Source organism: Drosophila persimilis, unplaced genomic scaffold (genome assembly GCF_003286085.1).
Source record: "Drosophila persimilis strain 14011-0111.01,24,50 unplaced genomic scaffold, DperRS2 tig00000002-arrow-pilon, whole genome shotgun sequence".
Taxonomy (NCBI): Eukaryota; Metazoa; Arthropoda; class Insecta; order Diptera; family Drosophilidae; genus Drosophila; species Drosophila persimilis.
In genome coordinates, this window is record NW_020825289.1 from 8741652 (window position 1) to 8760914 (window position 19263).

At 45.3% G+C, this 19263-nt stretch overlaps 1 protein-coding gene across 2 annotated transcripts in view; it reads left to right on the top strand.

The window, feature by feature from the left end:
• Positions 1-6758: 6758 nt before the first annotated feature.
• Positions 6759-19263, top strand: part of LOC6590069 — a 79061-nt gene continuing 66556 nt past the window's right edge. Inside the window, exon 1 of one of the 2 annotated variants that reach the window (XM_026986167.1) lies at positions 6759-6922. The gene's annotated coding sequence lies outside the window, so the exon portion shown is untranslated. Of the gene's footprint in view, positions 6923-8554; positions 8601-19263 lie in introns of those variants that run through there. The other variant, XM_026986168.1, reaches the window with a different exon arrangement.

Below are 19263 nucleotides of genomic sequence, written 5' to 3' on the forward strand. Positions count from 1 at the left end.
ACATCCAAATGATGAGCTTCGACTACTGTGCTGCCGCTGGAATCTTGTTCCTCCTCCTGTGAATGACTCCTCCTCGGCTTGGGCAGAACATTCTAATGATTTGCATGGCTCAGAGAAGTGGGGAGGGGCCACAGGTGTCATTTGTTTGCATCTCTTTATTGAGTCGTTAAAATTCCTTTGTTGCCCTCCTTTTCCCTCTTGCGCCATGCGTTTGGGGGGATATTTTAATTGTACCGCAAAAGTACCGCAAAAAGCAGAACACAAAAATTCCCTCACATTAAATGGGAGAATTCCACAAATTACCCAAAAATGGCCACACACACACACGCAAAAATGTCCCCTAACAAGGTAAAACAGAGATAGAAGCAGATAGAGGCACAGAGTGTCGCTCCCAGCCCTGTGCGAGAGGGAGAGGTAGAAAGCCTCGCAGAAGTTCCCATAAACATGTCTCGCTCTTTCGAATGCGGTGCCGCCAGAGCATTTCATTAATTTATGTTTATTGTTGGAGTAAAAAATTTGCAATTGGCTTTGCTGACTATTTTTGGACCGGGACGTGGATGTTGGCCTGGACATGGAGCTGGGCCTGGGACAGATTAGGCTCTGCCAATTTGGTGTGAAGTTTTGCATTTGGCCGACGACTAACGGCAGCTGGCAGAGCATCAATCAATGAGAACGGCAGAGAGGGAGAGGCAGAGCGGTAGAGCCGAAGAGTCGGAGCGCGGGAGTTAGTCAGAACAAGCGTGTGGGAGAGCAGAAGTGTGGACTGAGGAAGAGAGCTGCTCTCACACGTCACCTTTCTTACAGTGGGCTAGTCGGGCTCTTCTTGCATTCGGGTGGAACTCCGTCGGTGAATATCGGACCGTGTAACGAGCAGCCGCTTTAGCCGCCGACAGCTGACCTTGCAATAAGGAAGTGGCATTCGTCAATGTCTGAAAGCACAGCAGCGGCTCTCGTCAGTCGTTCGAATGCTTCTCGTTTTCCTTCCTCTCCTCCTTTTATTTATGCTGAGCAATTAGTCTGGACGGGAACGTAACCTAACTTTTGTGCACCCGCTCTGTTCTGCTCCTTCTCCTTCTGCTTCCTTCTAATGAGCAAGCAATGCTCCTCTCACAAAGCCTCACTTTAATTTATTTATTTTTAATACGCTGCCGTGCATCCCTCTCCCCCGTTCCCCTGCCGGCCAGCGGCCGTTTTACAACTCAATAAATTGGCAAAAGCTCTCCTCCTATCGCCTATCTTTTCGCTCCAATCATATGTTTCCAGCGTATGCATGGGTGTGTGTTTGTGTGTGTGTGTGTGTTGGTGTGCGCGCAATTATTGTTCTAACGGCATTTCAAAGCAATTTAGTGCCGCCTTTTTGGGTGGGCAGTGCAGTCCATTGACCGCGGTCCGAGGCCACAGCCGCAGCAGTCACTGCATTGTCTGGCCTCTGCCTCCCTGCCCCCGACGCCAACTCCAATTTGAGTCTCGCGAAGACTGCGTGCGCCGCCAGCTTTAGAGGGGGGAGGGGCGCAGAGAGCCTCTAACCCTGACTGCGACGATGGCTTTGCCCAAGGTATATTTTGATAGGGTTAGGCTGGCTCTCAATAGTAGCCTCGATAGTTTTAATGGGCGCTATGTGCGAAACAAAAGAGTTCGAACGCGCGAGAGTGCCAAAAGTACAATATGCTACTCGAAGCGTTCCACCTACATTACACTTTGGCTCTTGGTCTGGCTCTCCGGTTCTCCGTCTCTGCGACTGCCTCGTGACTATGGCAATAGGCCGCACACAAAAAATCATCAACATAAATTCTGTTTTAGTGCGTTTCGGGGGGTCGGGGCCCTGAGGGGTGCACGAAGGGGGGCATAATGTGTGGAATGGGTGTTGAAACTCGTAAAGAGAAGCGCCGTTTTTGCCCATAAAATTGACAGCTTATGGCTAGGAAATTGAAAAAACTACAAGAGCACCAACAAAAGCCAAGCAGATTCTATAGACAGCCAAAACCGATTCATAACCATCGATAAATTGGCTCAGATCGCGTCGTTAGTTATAAATTAGTTGGCTAATCAAACTAAATAAAGTGGATGGACATTTAGTGGGTATTAAATATTGAGGTTGATTAAAATCGGCAGGCTATTCAACAGGATATGTTACATAAACAAATTTAAATATGTTTTTTCTAGCTTCTCCTTAAAATCGAAATTAATCACTTTAATTATTTTATTATGTGTTCAATTAAATGTGATTTAAAATACACAATATTCCATTTTTATACCCGATACTCAAAATGAGTATTGGGGTATATTAGATTTGTGGTAAAAGTGGATGTGTGTAACGTCCAGAAGGAATCGTTTCCGACCCCATAAAGTATATATATTCTTGATCAGCATCAATAGCCGAGTCGATTGAGCCCTGTCTGTCTGTCCGTCCGTCCGTCTGTCCGTCTGTCCGTCTGTCCGTCTGTCCGTCCCCTTCAGCGCCTAATGCTCAAAGACTATAAGAGCTAGAGCAACGATGTTTTGGATCCAGACTTCTGTGATATGTCACTGCTACAAAAATATTTCAAAACTTTGCCCCGCCCACTTCCGCCCCCACAAAGGGCGAAAATCTGTGGCATCCACAATTTTAAAGATACGAGAAAACCAAAAACGCAGAATCGTAGAGAATGACCATATCTTTTAGACTACGGAATCTGAATTGGATCGTATTATTATTATAGCCAGCATCAAGAAAACAATTTCATTTTTTCTCGCCCTGTCTCTCTCTAACACACACGTAGCATAGGCGGCTTTGCTTAGAGTAAAACATTAGCGCCTAGATCTCAGAGACTATAAAAGCTAGTGCAACCAAATTTGGTATCCACACTCCTAATATATCGGACCGAGACGAGTTTGTTTCAAAATTTCGCCACACCCCCTTCCGCCCCCGCAAAGGATGCAAATCTGGGGATATTCACAAATCTCAGAGACTATTAAAGCTAGAGTAACCAAATTTAGTATCCGCACTCCTGTTAGATCTCACTATAAAACGTATATCTCAAAATTTCGCCGCACCCCCTTCCGCCCCCACAAAGGACGAAAATCTGTTGCATCCACAATATTGCAGATTTGAGAAAACTAAAAACGCAGAATCATAGATAATGACCATATCTATCAGATTACTGAATCTGGATCAGATCAGATCATTTTTATAGCCAAAAGGAACAAATCAATTTGCAGTGGCTACGCAGCGCCCGACGTCACGCTCAGACTGATTTTCTGTCTCTCTCGCACGCACTCTTTGTCGTGTCGTTTAATATTAGACGCCGCCTGCTGGAGGAGAGCCATACTGACTTAGTATCGGGTATAACCGTAGAGTTGCGGTCTCCGAAGCAACTCACAACGTTCCCCCTCGTTTTATTTCCGATTAAATTATGTAAATATTTCAGTTGTTACCTCATTATCGAAATAATTACTTTTCATGGGCAATTTATGCATTTTAAATGAAATTTTGTGGGGGCCCGAAAACCCATTTGTGGTCGTAATTATTCTGTGCTGGCCATTTATCAGGCCTGGGCTAATTTGTTGAGCGCTTGGCCAACGAAATTTTACTGCATTTCTTTATTCTTTTTCTTTTTTATTTTTGGTCCATTCGGAACAAAAGAAGTCGAGTCTGAAGCGGCGTTAAATGTTTTCACTGGGACCCGAGTACCGTTGGCTTGTTGTGCGTTATGGTTTGTTGATTTGCCGGCGACAACTTCCGACGCACTGCAGCTAACAACGACAACCAGAGCGGGCAACACTGGACGCTCCGATGCGGGTGGAGGCCCCCCACCCCCCTGCCCCTTCTCGTGCCAGCGTTCTAGCTCTGGTTGTGGTTGTGGTCTCTTTGGGGAGCCGCAGCAGGCCAACACGAAATAGAATCAGAGGTAGAACAGAACAAAGTTGAGAGCCGAAAAGTGTATTTAATTTATCAGTTAATTAAATTTTCTACAGTTTGGAGCCCCGGTCAACAGAAAACAAAAAGAAAAACAGACCCTCTGCCGCTCCTCTTTTGTTTTAAAAACTTTGATTGGTTGCGCGGCACCCCAACAAAATGTAGACGGGGGTCAAGACACTACAGAACGGATAGGCTACATATGTTGGTCCAAGATCTACCAATTATATATCCAATTTATTGAGTGCACCCTATATCAGGGAATCTGTCTGTTCCTCTCTTCCAGGGTAAGTATACACAAAAGACAGCTCCAACGTGGAGGAGCGATGACAACACCTGCTAATGACCCAAATTGGTGACTGCAGCAAAAGACTGGAAAAGCTAATGGGTAACACCTGCTGTTTGCATAATTTTATTGCCTGTTTCCCGCCATCCCAGCCGCTCGCCTGTTTAGACTCATTTTCATTAATTGGAATTTCTTTGGTCCGCACCCGACTCCCGGGGCTTGTGGCAGCCGCAACCTGAAATGGAATTGGAATTATAGTTGGGGTCTGGCTCCAGCTTCTTGTCTTTTGTCGCGCTTGAATTGGCACCCGTAAACAGCGAACAAAAAACACAACGACCCTCCGCAGATCCATGGAGAAACAATGAACAAATGAATTAATAAAGTTATGAAATCACCAAAATGGCTAAGAAAAAGGTTCACAATTGATTTTGCTGGCCCAGTGTACAGGTGAGCGGGCGGGGAGGGGCGCGGCTAGAGCTGTATTTCTGGGTGTGGAGTGTTGAGTGGGGGCCAAACAGTAGTCGGAAAACAATTCAATTGTATCGATGAAGTAATTACAATTTGTGGAAATAATTGAGGTTAACGATTCAAGAGGGAGATAGAGATAGAGACAGAGATAGAGAGCGGTATGGGGGAGGGTCAGATAAAAGATAAACATACGTTTGTCGTAGTTTTAGTGGGTCAAGCCACAATCTATGGATAGGGTCTTAGGGTCTTAGGGTAAGTGATTTCTGCGAAGCTTTGGGGACAAAACACTTGAATCCAATCAAAACTTTCGGTTAATTGTTGCACTTGCACTTAATGAAGCCATCAATCTGGCTAAAAGTATTTCCATTTATTTCAATGCAGTCCGCCAACAACAACAGCCAAAGCAAGTGGCACCACAAAATGAGGAAGAGTGGAAATTTGACTCAATTTGGGAAAACACTTGAAACTGTTTATTTATTTATTTGCTTATTTATCAACACGCCATGGCAACCACCCACCCACGCCCACGCCCACTACTATCTGGAAAAAAACTGACAGTCGATTAAATCGACTATAAGATACCCTCTACTATGCAGAGTTATAACCAGAAGAGCAGAGAAGGTACTGCACTTAAATATGGAATTCTGGAACAAAAAACCCAAGAAATATACGAGAGTTTACCATACCATACCAACCCATACCATGCCCTTCCATTCTTCGATAACAGGGTATGAAAACAGCCCACGGAAGTGCCTCGATTGTGTGCGTGTGTGTTTACCTCCGCCACAGCTGTTTAGCCGGTATAACAGTATAACAGCTGAGCGGCGACAGAAAAAAGGTAAACAAACCGGCTGGTCCCCGAAAACAGTGTTGCTGTTGTTGTTCTGTTTGCCGCTTTACTTCCGTTAAGTGCGGAGCACCAAAGAGAGCGAGCGCCCGCGAAGAGAGGCTTAGGCCGTGGGGAAAAAAGAGCAAAGTCATCTGGTGGAAGAGCCAAGTGGAGGGTGGGGGGGGGGGGCTTACAACCATTTGGCTTGTCCGTAACACTGTTCCTTGGCTATGTAATTGCCTTCATTTATTTGAATGTTGGCCACAAATGAATTCCTGTCATGGCAATGGCCTTCTTCCTGTCCAGGCCCTGTTCCTGCCCGGACTGTGCTCCTGCCTAACCCTATACCTACCTCACCCTTTGCCAGCCCCCGCCACTGCCTCATATATTCATCTACTACTATTTTCTACTACTATTTCTACAAACCAAACAGCAACGATGGGGAACGTTGTGAGTTGCTACGGCGACCGCAACTCTACATTTATACCCCATACTTAGTCAGTATGGCTCTCCGCCGGCAGACGGCGCAGACATTGAACGACTCGACAGAGAGTGCGTGCGAGAGAGACAGAAAATCAATCTGAGCGTGCCGTCGGGGGCGTGTGGGGGCGGAAGGGGCTGTGGCGAAATTTTGCAGTACACGTTTTATAGTGAGATCTAACAGGAGTATGGATATCTAACTTTGGTTGCTCTAGCTTTTATAGTCTCTGAGATCCGACCATGAAACCTGTGTGTTAGGGAGAGACAGAGCGAGAGGAAATACGATTTGGTTCAGATTCTGCAGTCTAAAAGATATAGTCATTCCTTGCGATTCTGCGTTTTCTGTTTTCTCGTATCTTTGTGGCCCCTTTTTGGGGGCGGAAGGGGGCAGGGCGAAGTTTTGTAACAGTGACATATCACAGAAGTCTGGATATACAAAATGTCGTTGCTCTAGCTCTTATAGTCTCATAGGGACGGACAGACAGACAGGGCTCAATCGACTCGACTATGGATGCTGATCAAGAATATATACACTTTAGTCGGAAACGGACACACATCCATATTTACCGCAAATCGAATATACCCGTATACCCATTTTGAGTATCGGGTATAAAAAGCAACAATGCCAAGGCACGACCAGTTCGCCGAAGCCGAAGCCAAAGCCACAGCCGAAGCCGAAGCCGAAACCAGTTCGTCGTCATCATCATCATCGGGTTTCGGGGCTGGCTGGCTGGCTGGCATGCATTCAGTTGAGCTTTGCCTGCCAAGCCGATAACGACGACGACGACGTGCGCCCCCGTCCGAACTGTTGCCAGAGTAGTGTCCGTCAGAAGTGGTTCGTGTCCGCGGTAGTACGGAAAGCAAAAGAAGCAACAGCCACAGAAGCCACAGCCACAGCCGCCGCAAGCCGCAGCCAAAACAAAATCAAGAAAACACGTTTTTAACTCCCGCACATTGAAAAACGGTAATTTCAAAAAACCACTAAAAAAAGACAACAAAACCAAAACAAAAAAAGACCAAGAAAATGTTTAAGAACACCCCCCGGAATATCCCAGAAAAAACTTTTATAAAATATAAGCAAAATATTCGAAAATAAATCTGGAAGAAACACGGCTAAGATATGTACGAGAATAGTGTTTGAGTGCTGCACAGAGAGAGTGTGTGTCTGTCTGTGCTCTGCCTTCTAAACAGCCTTGAAAGCTGTCGCACAGCCTCTGCTGCCCCTGCCACTGCCACTGCTGCACTGTCAACCGAATAGTTGCTGGCTGCCACAACAAAAGGAAAACAGAAGCGGCAGCTGACTTTATGACGTCGCCAGGTTTTGGCGTGTTAACCTGGCCAAGAGCAACAGCAGCAGCAGCAGCAGCGGCAGCTAGACTTGAAAGCTTGTGGTATCTATCTGTTGCAACTGCAACTTAAGCGCTTCCACACTCGCGCACACACACACACACACACACGCGGAGGGAGAGAGCTATGCACACACACACACACGTACACTCATGTGAAATGAAATTCGCTTTTGTTTTATGATTTTCATAAATTCTTCAACAGCCAAACAACAAAAAAACTTTATATTAAAAAGAAGAAAAAAACAAAAAAGAAAAATAGCTAAAAGCGCGCAAAAAAAACCCTATTCATGTGTGTGTGTGAGTGGAAAAACCGGTTGCAGTTGGTCTTCCTCCGTGTCTGTGTATGTGTGTGTGTGTGTGAGTGCGAGTGTGTTTGGCTTGGAACAGGGCGAAAATAAATAAAAGCGATTAACTTGAGACAGTTTTAGTGGTAGCCACTGTCCTCCCCCTCCCCCTCCTCCCCCGCTGCCACGGCACAACAGACCCTTGTCTAAGCCCTAAACCTCCGCCCCAAAAGCCAGAAGCAGAAGGGGGCATGGGGCTGGAGAGTGGACTTTCGCAGACATTTGTTTGCCGGCAAATGTTTGCCTTGTTTCCGCTTCTACTTTAGCAAACCATGCGACGGGTATTTCCCGTATAAACAAGTCCCCAAAAAGTTGCATCTTTTCATATTTGAGTTTTAAGGCTACCCTAAAAGATGAGAGGGGCACTAGAAGATCCCCAAATACCCAGCGGATCAAGATCGGATCAGAGGCGATCATAGCTCCTGTATGAATGGAATGGAACAATGATTTTCATTGTAAAAATATATCTGGAAGGGTATCTAAATACTTCCACCTAGAATTTAGCTTGCCTTACTTTGTTTGTTTTTTTTTTTTTTTTAATTTAAATTTTTTTCCTGTTTTCTTATTTAATTTTATTTAATTAATTTTTATATTTTGTTTTTCTTTTCTTTGCAGCATTTTTTGCCCATAACTCGTTGGAAAAAGTAGAAAGCAAAAAGTTAATAAATCAAGAATTTCATAATATGCTTTATACGGTTTAAATTCATATAATTTCCACATAAATTTCTTGTTTGTGTTTCATAAATGAATGTGAAAAAGGAGTGAGCAAACGGCTTATAAATATTGATGTGTTTTTGTTTGAATAGTGCGCCTCTCTTTTACTTTCAAAAGTTTGTTCCGTTTTTGTGTTAATTTTTGTGCATTATTAAAGAATGAATTACAATTTTCCAAATAAAATATGGTATCCTAACCCCTGAATGGGAGTAGATACAGAGATACTATCTGAAAGGTGAGAAAATAGTCCTAGAAATGTTTTTATCTATAAAATCTATGCTTAAATGAAGCAGAAATAGTTGCAAGGCTTGGCTAAATGTATTTTGATAATAGATACATTTTCCTATGACCCTGGAAAATGCTTTCTCCCCCCTTTGCCTGTGATGTGAGACTTAGAAATTCCTTATCCGTAATTAATTAAATTTCTCATTAACAAATTAACATATTTATGGGCCTTCATTCCACTTATTGGTCCCCTGAGAATCGCCTGCCACACAAATTTCTCAAATTTCAATTTGCAATTAATTTGAATTGTTTTGCATATAAAACCCCGCCCCTCCTCTGCAGTACATAAATATTACCCATACGCCAGGTGATCCCATTTTAGTGCTGCTTGAGTTTCTGCCATTTAACGAGCCACTAACTGTTTTCTGTCTCACTCTCACACGTTAAACAAATGTCAACAATCGTGTGGCAGCATTTGCATAAACTGCGGCAAGTGGCGCCTCTTCTCGCCGATATGGGGGCTTTTACCATTTCATGCTTCGATTATTCAAAAAGCCAATTCACTTGCAACAAAATGCAAATGGGGCCCGTTTGATCTGTATTTTTTCTGTAGTTTTCCTCGCATTTTGTGGCAATTAAATGACAGCAAATTAATCATAAAAAAGGCGTTACATTTCAAGCGACACAATTATTCGGCAGCTGTCGATACAAAAAATATATATATATACATATATCTATCTATGGGAGGTATGTAAGGTGCGTGGCATCCGTGTAGTATCTGATGTGGGGTTCTTCCCCCAAATACTCGGACAAATGTTGCAGCACGTGGGGGGGCACACACACACACACGTACTGAAATCAACTTTTGATTTATGCAAATGGAAATCGTTTCAGCAATAATAATCGAGCATAGAGATTAAAATGCAGTTTTTGATTGCCAGCCGCCGGGGCAGAGAAGGGCAGGAAAAGGCCTATAAATAAATCTTTTATACAACAAAAATTTCAATTTAATTTGAAAGAGTAAATCTTGTGAAGAAATATTTGCCCCCACCCCCCACATAATCCTGTTGTAATCCACAAGGGAGAGACACCTTTCCACTGCCACCGCCTGGAAAAGCCAGGACAAAAATTCAATTAAAATCCACTAAATGTTGCCGAAGCCCTCGGAAAACGGGCTCCCCTTTTGCAGCTAATTAATTTGGCATTAATTTTAATGCAATTTGTTCAATGGAATATACATATTTACCAAAAACAATACATAATACGGGCCGGGTCTTTACTTAATTACTTTTGTAATACAAATGAATCAATTGCGTAGATCGCGCAGAAATTGAAGCATTTCCAGGCGCGACTCTTAAATTGAAGATAATTTTTAATTATGGCCACAATCGGCATCGGCATTGGCCCAAACGCGCAATTTAAATTGCCTTTTAAAATTCAATTTACATTTCGGTTTCGCTTTTTTTTTTTAAGGGTTCGCGCTGGGTTGCGGCTTTTGCACACATCATTAAGTGGGTGCGAGGGTGCCCCAAAGAGTTGAAGGCAGAGCCGGGAAAAGTGGGAAATCTTTGGGGAATTTGTATTGGATTTGGTCCAAAATCCCTCGAAGCAGGGTCAAAAATTCCAGAGATAATTCCCTCATTGGCTTTGCAGAACTTCTCCCACTACCCTCGCCAAAAAACAAATCTGAAGGCGCGACCTGGGCTCAGAATGGAGAAAAAACAATTACACGCATGTGCGTAAGACTTTGGCCCGCTCAGAGCCCCGTCCAAAGATCAGCCCCGGTGCCGCTCCCCCCCTCCCTCTCTCTCCACAGGAAGCTGCGTGGCTTTGGCATTTAAAAACGTATTAATTTTGACGCGAATGCTGCCCCATGTTGCCCCACGCTGGCTGTTCATGGATGTTGCGTGAGCCGACACTGATGATGGTATCTGTATCTGTATCTGTATCTTTTGCCCCGACTCTTTTCGATGCCCTGCCGATGAGTGGAGTGATATAAATGCGAATAAGTTACGTCAATTTTCGGTGTGCGTCTGGTTCTGGCCTTTGGAACACTTTATCATTATTTTTTGTTCTCCCTATGTCTCCACCATTTCGTACTCCGATTCCCCTTCCTGTTGTTGGGGCTCTGTGTGTTTTTTCTTCTTCTGAAGGTCTACAACCTTGGCCAAGAGCTGGCTGCCTGGCTGTCACTTCAACATTTGTGATATGGCAGATGTTTTTTCCCCAAATGTCTCCCCAAATACCCTTAACGAAGGGACAGGCCTTACTCTATGGTTTAGAAATCCCATAAAACCCATCACAAAAGGGTATCCAGAGCGCTGTGGCCACTCTTTTCGCTGGGGTTTGATTATTGGCCATAAACTGATTGCTTTGCCTGATGACAAATGATGAGAACCCACAGAAGTTTGCCCCAGAGTCCACTGTATCTGTATCTGTCTATCTGTATATCTGTGAGTGTAAATATTAGCATAAATATTGGATATCTTCATGCTAATGAGGCCTCAAATCACTGGCGATTACGAAGCCAGAAGCCAATGACCCAAACAGTGAAATGAAATGACGATTTGATAGAATCTCCAGAAGGCCAACATCCGCCTCCTCCCCTCCCCCCCATCAGTTCAGTGTTGTCTGTTGTCTGGTGTTATAAAACATTTCATTACACGATACAATTGAGTGAACGCCTTGAACTTCCGCTTCAAGAAGTTCAGCGCCAATGAAGTCAGAGTTGGCCAGAAAACGGAGGAGGGGGAGTGGCAGGGGGAGGGGGAGGAATGACAGGCCAAGACTTGGACGTCGACTCGTCGTCGTCCGCAGTCCATTTCTGTGCCGAGTTGTATCTGTATCTGTATCTGTATCTGGTCTGGTCTGGCCTGCTCTTTCACACTTCAGAGAGCCCTATCGGCGGCCGCAGAAAGCCAAACAAATTGTAAAGTCATAGGCAAAAAGACGAGACGAGACAAGACGAGTCGAGTCGAGTGGCTGCAGCAGTACAAAAAGGCTTTTAATTTTAATTTGCATATGGCAGAACGCGCTCGAGCAGAGCCATAGCTCAAGAACTGGAGATCGTAGGAATCGTAGGAATCGGAGTTTGAGTAGGAGTACGAGTCTTTGGGGCTCCTCCAGGGGTAGTGGGGGGGGGAAAATGCAAGTTAAATTTAATTTATTTCTACAGCCCTGGCCGGGCCTTCAAGAGGAGTTCTGGCTGTTGTTGTTGTTGCTGTTGCTGTGTGAAAAATGGCCAAAAGAGGAGTTGCAGCCCCCAGTCTCCCCGTCCCCCAGTCCCCCAGTCTCACTCTCTTCTTAAGTGGGTTCAACTCTAATGACCGCGTGTGAAAATGAAAATGGAAAATCTTCTTGCCATGAAGTTGTTGCTGCTGCGGCGGCGGCGTTGGCGGCTTCATCATCATCTGTGGCATGGTCTCGCTCCAATGGCCACCTTCTGCACTCCTTGCCTCTGACTGTGCCCCTCTGCCACGGTCAAGGCGCAACGCACTCGAAGGCGGACTCCAAGCAACATGTGAACTTGTGAAAGATCGAAATTCCAATTGCAACTTGCCACAACGTTGTTGCTGTTGCTGTTGCTGTTCTGTGGGCAACGTTGAGAAATGATTTACGCTTAAATAACATGTTGCATGTGGCAAGTATGTCGTTGTTGTTGTTGTTGCCGGATCGTGAAGTTCTTCGTCTTCGTCGTGGCAGAGCACAAAAAATAATGCCTTCCTCCACGGTACCTCCCCTTCCCGCGCCGTTCTTCGAGTGGCCTCCGGCAATGATAATGAATTTTCAGCTTTTGCCAGGAAATACAGACCAGAGAGAGCGAAAGAGAGAGAGAGAGAACAGAATATATAAGGGCTTCCAAATCCAAAACTGGGGCCAAAAATTGTGTCCGGCCTTTCGATTCAGGTCATCGTCAATCGCCAAATCGGCCATCGATGGCCACAAATTATATTTCAATTACATGTTTCCATATCGAGATCCCAGCAAAACAATTATGGCCCACAAATTGGCACAGAAACGGAATAGAAACAGGAACAAGTGGGGAAAATTTTAAGAAGTTTGAGCACAAATTAAAAGATACAGATACAATGGAAGAGATAGGAGATATACAGAGAGAGAGAGAGAGAGAATTTATGCAGTATTTATGGAGACAGTGGGTTCTATAATTAAACGCTCAAGAATCGGTGGGAGATCGAATTTTGAGTTTTTTTATGTTTTTTTTTGTCTATCTAAAGGATAAAATATGAAAATATCCCTCAACCGAAGACCAAGTATGTAAAGTATGGCCTTTTATGAAACTTTTCCCGCATTTTGCATAGTTTCCAATTGAAATTTTCACCAGATAATAGGCCACAGGAAATGGTGGCCCGCAAAACTTTCAAACTTTGAAAATGGAGTCGCCAACAAACCGGATTCCAATCGGTTTTAAAGTTATGAAATGCAGGGGTAGCGGCAATAATAAAGTCCTAAAGACAAAGGCAAATTGGTGACAGTCCTCCAAAGGGCTAGAACGGGGATGAGCTGGGGGGTATGGGGGTAAGGGGTATGGGGAAATGACTTGTGCACGAATTTCTGTGGATTTTGTATACACTTTCCAGAGGGTACTGCAGGTCTTTTCCCCCCAGAAGTTTCCGCTATGATGCCACATAAAAACCATTGGCTCCCTGCCATAGGGAGGAGGAGGGTCCAGCTGTAAGAGTATCTCAAGCTACGACTCTTAGACCCTGGACATTTCTGTATTGGGTTTTTTTTTACATAATTTTCGACTCTCAAACAATTCAATTTTGAATTTCCTCAACTATTGAAATTATTTTGTAATATTGAGGCCCAAATCGTGGCTATTTTCGGCTGGCAATTTCCAAGTATTTCCCTGCCTTTTTCCAGGTTTTTTAGTGCTCGTAAAATTCAATTATTTTGCTTCTCATTGAAGGGACATTGTTGGAAAGGGCTTTGCGCTGTCCCAACTTTAAATACATCAATTAATATAAATAGATTTACACAAAAAAATAAATAAAGATGAGCTTTTAAGGGGGCTCTGCTCTCAGGTGAAGTGAATAATTTAATTATGTAGTTGCTGCAGAAACGAAAAGAAATATTTTTTGTTTTTGGTTTGTTCAGGCTATAAATCGAGTTTAAATATATGTAAAACCGGACACATGGGCTGCAATTTGGGGCACGCGCCCACAGAGAGATTGCCAAAGAGGTGGAGAGGGAGGGGCAGGGATATGTGTGTGAAAAATGGCCAACTGCATTGGCAGCGACACCAACAATTGGCCCGAACAGAGTGACAAATACCTCGATACAGAACCGACAGCAGAGAGCGAGACAGGTAGAGGTAATCCATGCCACAATCGATGGACAGGGCCAGACTGTAGACGCTGCCAGACGACATATGGGGGGAGGGGGGGCTCAGAAATGTCGGCTGGCACATGCCACAATGGCAACCGCAGCGGCAAAATGCCGAAAGGCAACATTTGAGCCAAAAAAAAAAAAAAAAAACCAGTGCCAAATGATTTGCCAGCCATTTGCTGCAGGGAATAGACGCATAAAGGGCTATGGGGCAAGAAAGCGCAGTGCAGTGCCCCCGAGGGTGGGGCTTTCCGCACGAAAATTCCAATTGAATCGAGCTTATGGCAGACGAGTAATGCTATAAGTTTTCAACAAATTTCACAAGAAAGAAGGCCGAGAAAGAAGGTCTTCCAATCCAATCAGCGATTTAGGATTTGCATAACTTTAATTGATTGAATGATTGATTTCGGTGGGCCCACTCTCTGAGCTTCGATTCGGAGTTATCTAATGGGATCGTATCGTGATTGCCACACAAATGACATTTGACATGTTGTGCGGTTTTTCAATGGGACAACAAATAAAACTTAATTGCCGCTCGGCCCCCCACCATATGGCGGGAAACTTTATGCTTATCTCGGAAATAAAAGAAATAAGTTGCTCATAAATTTCTGTGGCCGGCCAAGAGACTGCAATTGTTTAATTGTTTGACTGGGAGTCCGGCCGGGGCCGAGACCGGGGCCGGGCCCGTACCGGCTGTGCGGCTCTGCGGCTGAAACTCTGTTTGTTTGAAAGCATTTTTGGTTTTGGTTTTTTGGTTTTTTTTTTTGCTGCTGATAATCGGTTTAAAAAGTGACTCAACTTTTTCGACTGCATGTGGCAATTGTTTGCTGCTCGTTTCGTGTGCCCCTGCCGCCTGCCGCATGCCGCTTGCCGTTAGAAATTATTGTCAATTGTGTGGAGCATAAGCTGAATTAATTTTCCAGTTTTAATTGCACCACGGAGAGAAGAAGGAAAAGCCCAACAAAAGGCGGGCTTATGTGGCGGGTACTCACAAATTTTCTGGCCCTTATGCAAGCGACCTTAGGGAGACCCCAGCCAAAGGTTGGGGCACAATCAAAAATCAAACTGCCGCGAGGGTGATGTCAGTCTGTCAGTCTGTCTGTCAGATCGTGATCGATGCCCGCAATTTTCATTGGAGTTTTTTGTTTTTTTGTTATTGTTATTGTTCTTCATGGAATGCGACCGCTGCCGGGGGCTAGAAATCGACTTCAATTTGGCCAAGACCATAGCCAAAGCCGGCTCGGGAGTCCGGAGACCGGAGACCGGAGTCCGGGCCAACTGTCAACGAGCCCAGCTGCAGCCTGCAGATATTATTCATAACAATAATTCCTTCTTGGCCCTTTTCGGCTGTCACTAAGTCGTGCTGTCAGGCTTTTCCCCGATTTTCCGATTGCCCAGTTCTCAGTTATCCAATTTCCCTGGGAAATCCCAGTTCTGAGTGGCCAGTTTTCTTAGTTTTCTCAGTTTTCTAATTTCCTCATTAGTTCTAGGGTCGTGCCCGAATCCCGTTTAATCTCCAGGTCATTTCCTTGCCAAGACTAGACATACAATATATGTAGGATGATTTTCTTAAATTAATTACAAATTCGACAGGGCCGACCCAAAACTTGACGCTCTCTTGGCCAAAATGTTTCAAAATTGAACATACATAAATACACAATATTCAGGCACATGCTTGGCAGGAGGACGTGCCCCTGGTGGGGCAGGGGGGCGTGGTCTGTTGCCAGAACTTGTCACAAACTTGGCTAACCGCCATGACGGAGAGTTGCCTGGGTCTGGGGCTCGTGTTCGTGTTCCTGCTGGCATGCATGTCGTATACGCAATGTGCACAAATAAATGTCAACTTAGAAGCGTTCCAGCCCCCCCCCCCTCTGTCTACCCTCTGCCGCTGAGCCCGCATTTAATAAAAACGAAATGAAATTAAATATTCCACAACTGCTGACAAAATGTCAAGTGTAGCAATAAACGGAAGGAGCACCAAAAAAGATTGAAACAAACCAGAAAGAGATACCATAGGGGGGGGGGGGGGGGGGGGGGGGGGGGGGAGGGAGTGGTAATAGAGATGGAGATGGAGACGAAGAGTTGAAACAAAAGGAAGGAGAGAACAGAGCTGTGGAGGAGCGTTCCTAATGAATTACACCATATGCGGGAGAGCGAAACGAATGAATAATTATTCAGCGAAAAACAAAAAACACGTAATAGCGACACAGTCGAAGATTGCGGCTATTGGATACCCTTTTAGCGGAGTTCCTTGTAGTAAAATGTGCAAAACAAGCATACCCTTTGCGCTCCACCAACGCAGGGTATTAAAAAAACCCAAAGAGGAGGGCTGAAGAAAAAAATTAATTTAGCAAATTTTTAATTGCTCATGTCTTTTGGTGGGGAGAGGGGAGGGGAGGCAGCCAACGATCGCATCAAGCTTCGCTGAAGCTGCCGGCTATTTGCCTTTGCCTGACTTTGCGTGTCTCGTCTTGTCGCCATCTCCATCTCGCTCTCGCTCTCGCTTTGCGGTGAAGTTTAAGGTCAAAGAGAGGCGCAGAGAGCGAGAGAGTTATTCGCACTGTCAACATGCCAGGCAACATTTGTTGTTTCCTTCTTCGGCTTCGGTTTCTGCTTCGCGACTGCGGCCGCTGCCGCCTTATCGCCTCAAGTTCAAGAGCAGCGCAGCAGCGTCGACCACGGGCGAGAGCAAGAGGGCAAACATTTCTTGCGGTTTTTCATATTTCGCAGTGCACGAAGAAAAAACGAAGAGCTAGCAACAACACTACTGTCCGTTTTGCCTGTGAATCGCAGCTTAGCTCCCGAGCAGCTGTCACTGTCTGATGAAATTTTTGCCTCTCTTCTCCCCATCGAAATCCATGCGGGTATTATGTTTTCCAGCAGGTGTTTGCCACACAGTATTGCCCGCGGGACCCATGCCCCGTATTTGCACACGAAGGAGTGCCGAACAGTTGCTACCCTATTGCTTAGGGATTTCTCTGGCAGGCTATACGACCCTCGTGAGTGTGTGCGAGCGTGTGGGTGCGAACACCTCAAGCCAAATAGAGAAAGCAGAAGAGTGGGGGAGAGAAAGGATTACTGACAGTTCTATTGGAACCCCTGGAACATTTTGACAGTTCTGTTTGCATAAATGAAACAACAGCTTGACTAGACCTGAAGGAATATATTGAAAAATATTTGCAGTTTCCTTTGGCTTGGGGGCTTCCCTGATGAACGATGCAATTGTTTATGTCTGGAGATTAAATATTTTCTTGTTTATTTTAGTTTTAATAATATCAATAAGCCCATGTTAATTTTGAAATATTTTTCTGAATTTATTAACATAGTTTTAGTCACTAAAGAAGGTTTTGGGTTCGATATTTGACTCATATCGGCGTGATAGAAGGGAGTGCCCAGGCAGTGTCCTTTATAAAAATCTCTGTACAAACAAATGGGACTGTAGCATCCTCTGGGACTTCCATAAACACTCGTAACACAAATGCCACTCCACGCAATTGAGATTTAATCACTAATTGCCAGTCGGTTGGACATTTTTCGAGCAGTGGCCTAATTTGTAGATATTTATTGTGGCCCAAACGAAACTCGGAGCCACTGCTATTCTACGGGAAGTCCCTTCTGTATCGCAGGCCCGTTCCATGGGAACCAGCTATTCGATTGGAGGCCTCCAATCACTCCCCTTTGCTCCTGGGAGTCGCAGCTGAGAGACACAAATGGCAGGCTCTTGGCCTGTTTGCCAGTTGGCTCATAATTTGTAAGCCATATGAGTGCAGGAAGTTGGCAATTGGCCAGCGGGCAGAAAGAGACAGATAGAGAGAGAGCTCCAATTAATTACATATTTACAGCTGTAGCATGTGGCAGTCCAACTGGTCACAATCAAGTCCAGGGCCAGCAGCTCTGGCTAATCAGCCATGGATATAGCCATTTATAAAAGCCAACAGAGGAGAGAATCAAGGACCCCCCCTCTCTAGCACTCGCACAAATTTGCATTAAGCCAAAGCGATTAGTTTATGTCGAGGAAGCAGGGGAAGTGGCAGGGGCAGGGGCAGTGGCAGTGGCAGAGAGCAGTGGCAGTGGCAGACAGAAGCAAAAGCATTCGAGAGCAATAAAAATATTTGCCATGGCTGAAAACAAAACTGAATTAATCAAGTGAGAGAGGGGAAAAAGAGGGGCGCAAGCGGGGGCGGGGCTCTTGTGGCAAGTGGCAAGTGACATCCGCTCGCTCGTCAGCTTCCGCAGGCAGTCGTCAGTCCTCAGTCGTCGGACGGCAGTCAGCATCTGTTCTGTTGTGGCCTCCCCATGGAGCTCGCCGAACAACGGAAATGTTAAATGCCGCCAAGAGGCAAAAATCCCAAAGCCTGCCACTGCCACTGCCACTGCCTCCCCCTCCCTTTTCCCCTGGTGGCAGCAGTATCCGCTCCTGGCCCTTTTTCACTGATCATTGATTGAGTTTCGTTTCGTTGCGTTCCATTTGGTTCTGGTTCTGGCCATGGACCAGGACCAGGACCAGGTTTTGCCTACATTTCCATTTTGCCTGCCCCTCCCTGGGCCCCACCCTTTTTTGTGTCCTGTGCTTAATGCTGAATAGACATGTTGGCCATGTTTGTTGACCAGGCCAGCTGTCTCTCTCCCTCCTCCCCTCCTCCACTCCTTCTCCTGGCTACTTAGCTGCCAAGGAGAGTGAGTGCCCCTGCATCTGTGTCCGTAAGTGACTTGCCACATTAAGTGCTTTTATTGATGTTCATTTGGTACAGCAATTTGTAGCATTTTGTGACATTTATGCGTCTGGGCCATTTAAATGCCATTATGCAACAATGTTTGTGGCAGGCGAGGGGTGTGCGCCCCTGGAGCATGCCAACATTCGAGGAGAAATCGGGTTTATTTATCCAGGGATACCTCCATGGAATACTATTCAAATCACTCTCTTGTTTTCCCCCAAAATCGCATTTTCCATAGCCAAATATTTGCTCGAATCTCCCATCGAATCAAATCCACTGACCTGCCGCAATCTGAACGACACTTGGCTTCAAATATTCCGTTTTTAAATTACTGAAATATTTCGCTGAAATCTATGCACAGCGGGGGGAGGGGGGGGGGGGGGAGGGTGTGGGGCGCTCAAACGGGTTTTCTCTGGCCCGAAGTTGGGCAATCCGTGGGTCGATTCTCTCCCACTCGGCCAGCGGCCATTCATTAATTTATCGCTCGCTCGCTCTGCATTTCGGTGTACATACACTTATGTCGGCTTGTGTAACCAATTAAGTGTGAAAAACCTTCTTTTTTTTTTGTCTCTGCGGCCTTGCCGCTCTGGGTTTTCGATTACAATGAAT